This window comes from Macrobrachium rosenbergii, chromosome 56 (genome assembly GCF_040412425.1).
Source record: "Macrobrachium rosenbergii isolate ZJJX-2024 chromosome 56, ASM4041242v1, whole genome shotgun sequence".
NCBI lineage: Eukaryota > Metazoa > Arthropoda > Malacostraca > Decapoda > Palaemonidae > Macrobrachium > Macrobrachium rosenbergii.
Window position 1 is genome coordinate 32394493 of NC_089796.1, and position 5882 is coordinate 32400374.

At 35.9% G+C, this 5882-nt stretch overlaps 1 pseudogene; it reads right to left on the bottom strand.

Annotated features, from left to right (window-relative positions):
* Nucleotides 1-664: 664 nt before the first annotated feature.
* LOC136836333 (zinc finger MYM-type protein 6-like) lies at nt 665-2451 on the bottom strand (annotated as a pseudogene).
* Nucleotides 2452-5882: the final 3431 nt, after the last annotated feature.

The following is a 5882-nucleotide window of genomic DNA, read 5'->3' on the forward strand; positions in this document are numbered from 1 at the left end:
AAGAAAGGAGATGAGATTTCTTAGTCCTTCCAGTAAGCTTACCTTCAAAGTTCAAAATTGAGAAGGAACTTGGGATTTCTTATTTTATCCATTAAGCTTGCCATCTGCAATATTCAGAATTAAGAAAGGAATTATAATATCTTGTCCTTATAGTAAGTTTACCATCTGGAAATTTCCGAATAAGAAAGGCGTACCTTCTGGAATTACCTTCTGGAATGTCTAAAATTAATATTAGACTTGAGACATCTCAAGTACTCTCAGTAGTCTTACCTTCTGAAATGTCCACAATGGACTTAAGATACCTTAGCCCCTCCCTTAAGCTTACCATCTGGAAAGTCCAAGTTAAGTATAAACTAAGGATACATTCGTATAAGTCCTTCCAGCAGGCTTACCGTCTAGACCAGGGGTTCTCAAACTTTTTACCTCATCGGCCCTCCAGTGAAGTTTCAAATTTTGTATTGACCCCCTAGCCTAGCATTTAATTATTAATAATTCAAGGAAAAAAAAACAATGTCAAAATCAATTTTAGTAGTATTAGTTTATTACTTGACATGCAGTCTGATAAAAAAGTAACACACAGTAAGAAAATGTTTAGAAATTTAGATGCACCAGTAACTTGATTCTCAATGCAACATACCATTTTCTTCTTCCACTGTTGGCATCATTAATGTGAAGGATGTGCCTGATGGGACTCAAACAAGGATACTGATAGTAGATTGTAGGTTGGTGAGCTTCAGCCTTAGGTCACATCGTTCTCCCAGGCTCAGTCTGCTCCTTTGTTTTGTTAAGACTGCATTTGTATGACTGAAACCAGCTTCAACCATGTATGACTTGGGAAAGCAAGTAAAAATGGCTGAACCACTGCACAAAGCTGAGGATATTTAGCAACGTTGTTCTCGTTGATCCAGAATTCACGGAGACCTTTTCTTCTGAACAAGGCACTTGCTTCAAGGTCCACAGTCATGTCAATGAATTCCTCTTCCATGTGTGAGGCAATATCTGCATTCTTTATTTCAACATCAAACGGAGTTAGAATCCATTCTGGCACTTTCATTTTTTCCAGGTCTTCAAAGCGCACTTTAAAGTCTTCAATTAAATTCTCCAAATGAGTCATGTTAATTCCTATGTCCCTATCAGAAATGGTTTCACTTTGTATCTGTTGTAAGTTTGAAAAATACTGAAAATCTCTACGTGACAGTGAAGCTCTTAACAAGCTAAGCTTGCCTTGGAATCTTAGTAAAACTGTCCTGGCCTGAATGATGGTAACATCTTTACCTAGCAGTCGGTTTTGTGTCTCATTAAATTAGAATAGAGGTCTGCTAAATAGAACAGGGAATTTTTGCATTTTTTTAACTCTTCACATAAAGATGAGTCCACGTCTGCCAGGAACTGAACAGTTGAGTCATATAAGTCAACAAGTCTTTGCAAGCTGTGACCCCTAGAGAGACACCTTACCTCAGTGTGCAGGAGTAATTGCTTATACATGTCACCATTCTCTTCGCAAAGCAGTGCAAACAATTGTGAGTTAAGTGGATGTGCTTTGATTTTCTTAATTGCCCTGATGCACACTTTCAAAGCACCATGCAGTCCATCACTGAGTTTCTTGGCTACAAGATTTTGTCTGTGCAGTACACAGTGTACAGTACGTACATCAGGCACTTTCTGCTTGAGTAGGCTTGCAAATCCTCTGTACCGACTCACCATCGCTGGTGCACCATCAGTAGCCACTGTAGTAATATTGCTAAGAGGTATATTGTGCTTTTCAATATACTGCTGCACACATTGTAAAATTGTCTCACCTTTTGCATCAGCCGTGAAATATTTGGCAAACAAAAATTCATCAATATTGTCCTTTTCACTTTGACTGTAATACCTCCAATATGCCTTGAGAAGATTGGAGCTGCCCAAAGTTGACTAATCAAGTTGTAGAGATAACTTACTATCCCGAAGTTCCGATACCAAGTTTTTTTCGACATCATTTGCCATTTCGTCAATTCTTCTTTGCACTGTACTGTTACTTAATGGCAAATTTTTCAAAACAGTGTGAGAGTCTTTCTTCATAACAGTTTCTATAACTTCTTTAATGGCTGGGATTATGATTTCCTCACTGATAGTGCACACCTTTCCATTTTTTTGCTATCATGAAGAGGCTTTCAAACCTCCTTCAGCATCAGCACTGGCTGGTCCTTTGAAAAAATTCTTGATATTTGAACGACTTTTGAATTTTTCTTTTAGTGTCTTGAAATAGTCAAGGTCTTTGTTTTTCTTATCAGAGTGAACTCTTTCAAGGTGGTCCTTCATCTTTGCAGGTTTCATGGCATCATTACTGAAAGTCTTTTCACACAAGAGGCACCATGGCATGGTGTCATTTGTTAATGAAGTAATGAATCCATATTTCAAATATTCCTGAGCATACTGTCGGCATTTCTTCAATGCATCCTGTACGGACAGTAGAGCTGGAAAGCACGATGACGGGGGAGTGGTTGTTGAAGCTAATGTTGCAAGCTCTGTTGAAAATTCTGAGATTTTGTAGTGAAAAAATAATTGATCTATTTTTCTTTTTTTTTTATTCAAGAGAGTAATATATATATATATATATATATATATATATATATATATATATATATATATATATATATATATATATATATATATATATATATATATATATATATATATATATATATATATATATATATATATATATATATATATATATATATATATATATATATATATATATATATATATATATATATATATATATATATATATATATATATAATATATATATATATATATATATATATATATATATATATATATATATATATATATATATATATATATATATATATATATATATATATATATATATATATATATATATATATATATGATAAGGTCTGATAATGAGATTTTTATAAATTATTAACAAGAATTTCAAATTGGAGGCTTCATTGGTCCTGTGGATTCCAGCAGTGAACATTCATCGACCCCCTTTCGACCCCCTGACTATTCATCGACCCCTTGGGTTCCATTGACCCCTGGGGGTCGATATCGACCACTTTGAGAACCCCTGGTCTAGACTCCAGATTGTCCAGAATTAAGAAATGACGTGAAATACCTTAAGTCCTTCTAATAACCTTACCTTCTGAAAAGTTCTGCGTTAAGGGACTTAAGATGCGTTTGAGCCTTCCAGTAACTTTACCTTTCAGACCCTACAGTAAACGAAATCTCTGGAAAACCCAGAAAGATTAATTCTTACAATTTTACTCAACTCAAATTTTCAGCCTCATCAGATTGCCATTAAATACAGTCGAGAAGAAACTGTGTTGTAATGGTAGCAATAACAACAACACTAAAAGATAATGATAATAAATCATCGTCAAAAAAGCAGTTTCTCCGCGAGGAGAACGGCCAAAGGGAAAAACGATGAAATAATCAGTCACCTTCGTTTTCTCTTGAATCTCTGATGAATATTTATTAAAAGCACCTCATTCATCGACAGATAAACAGTCCTAATTGTATCATTGTATTTTATTTTAATTGATGGTAACATGCATATGAATAGGAACTGGTAACTTACGTTCGGTGTACTCTCTCTCTCTCTCTCTCTCTCTCTCTCTCTCTCTCTCTCTCTCTCTCTCTCTCTCTCTCTCTGTTCCAGCCTTAGCAAAATGTGTCTGAATTCAACAGACGTATGCATGTTAATATAGACTTACGTCTGTCTTTGTAGAAGAATGGTTAAGATTAAGCCTCCTCTAACCTCTCGTACACGAGTCCGAATCCCACTCAGGGAAATGAGAACATCAGATGGCATTGTACTATTACAAATACCGTAAATATGTATCTGAAAATATCTGGTCAGAGTACCCGGCTAATTTTATATATTGTCACAATGCTAGTGTGATGCAAGGCTCTAAAGTAGCAGGGGCAAACAGTCTTATATAAAGTGTGGTTAAAGTTGTTTTTACATATATAAAACACAATTATTTTAATTCTCATGCTGCAGCCTATCACAGAAGGAAAACACAGTGACTTCTCACTGACTGAAGAATCACTGGTAAAACAAAAATACAAAAATATTTACGTAAAATTGATAAAACAATATCTTTTTATTAAAGTACACTGAATAGATGGAGTTACACGTCAGTACACGATAACTGGTGACAAGTTACATAATTTCTCGTTTGGGTCAAGTGATGCTTTGTCAGTCTTCAGGAATCATGACCGAATCACTGCCTCGCCTCTGCCCAGGTTCAATTTCCTTCCTCATGCTGGTGAAAAGAAAAACATGCGCGCACACACACGCACACACACACACATATATATGTGTGTGTGTTTGTGTGTACATATATCTATCTATATATATAAAAGTGAATGTTTGTACTTTTGTTTGTCCACTATTGAAATCAGAACCGCTTAACAGACCCAGACAAAATTTTCGGCAGCACTCTTTATTACTTATATTAGAAAAAAGTATATTCATAAGAGTAAAATAAAGCAGCCGAAGCCAGTGGCGGAACACTCTAATGTATAGGTTCAAAGTCATTCCTGACGTAAACATATGACGTCCCAACTCCTCCCACAAGGTGATGATGACAAACAGCTGTCTCTGAAATTCTGAATGAATATTCATACCTAGTCAAGGCTTCAAGAATGGCGGCTATGATTAGTCATTGTCTCCGTGGTTGCAGGAAAGCTTTTGTGATTCGACTTGCACAATTGTTTAGAATTGAGGAGGCCTGTGGCAAACTCTACGTAAGCTTGAACAGGTAAATGAATAATAGGGCCCTTTTTTGGGTAAGGAGGACACCCGGACATCCAAGGCTGCCAAGTTTTCGTCATTTGTTGACTTCCATAAGGTGCAGAAAGATAATATTATATATGCTCCATGAAGCAATAGTTGTTGATCTCTTAGTAAAATATAACTTGCGGAACAATATTAAAACATGCTTTGCCAAAAAAAAAAAAAGTCATGGGTCATAATACATCACTAAATGACCTCTATAGGTCCCAGTGCTTGGGCTTAGCCCGAAACGCCCTAATCCACCCATTGATTATAACGTCAAGATTCCTCATATATGTAATTATGTTAAATAAAGGATCCATGTAAGGGCATATCATCTCATATGATCGCTCCTGTCCTCTTAGTGACAGAGTACAACAATGGTTGAATTGTAACATTATAATGAAAGTTGTTTTCATATTCCACAGAATATTACCGGCATGGTGGTTCGATTGTTGGTAGGCTTTTAAATACCAAGATTGCTTGCACACTAAAAAATAATAAATATACTCGGTCCTTCAATTTGCTCACTTGAATGATTCATAACTGAAAGTGATGAATTGGCAGATCATGCAATTACGACCCACAATAAGCAACTGTTTGTCTCTAAGACTAGACAAAGAACTTCTGAACTCATAAAACCTGATAATAATAATCGAATGAAAATATTAACAGTAATTAGCTGTCCGTACAATATGCAGCAAAAGTCAAGCTACCATTTATTTTTCCCCTTTTTCGGACACCAAGAGTACAATGAAGTGAATCCACCCAATTGCAAAGGTATGGTAACAAGCATTATCGTCTTTCGAACGAAAAATAGCCTACAGAAGATGGGTTACAGGACTTTTGCTGTATACTGTACTAAGTTAAGTATACCTTAGTTTAACCAGACCACTGAGCTGATTAACAGCTCTCCTATGGCTGGCCCGGAAGGATTAGACTTATTTTACGTGGCTAAGAACCAATTGGTTACCTAGCAACGGGACCTACAGCTTATTGTGGAAGACGAACCCCATTATACCGAGAAATGAGTTTCTATCACCAGAAATAAATTCCACTAATTCTTTATTGGCCGGCTGGAGAATCGAAC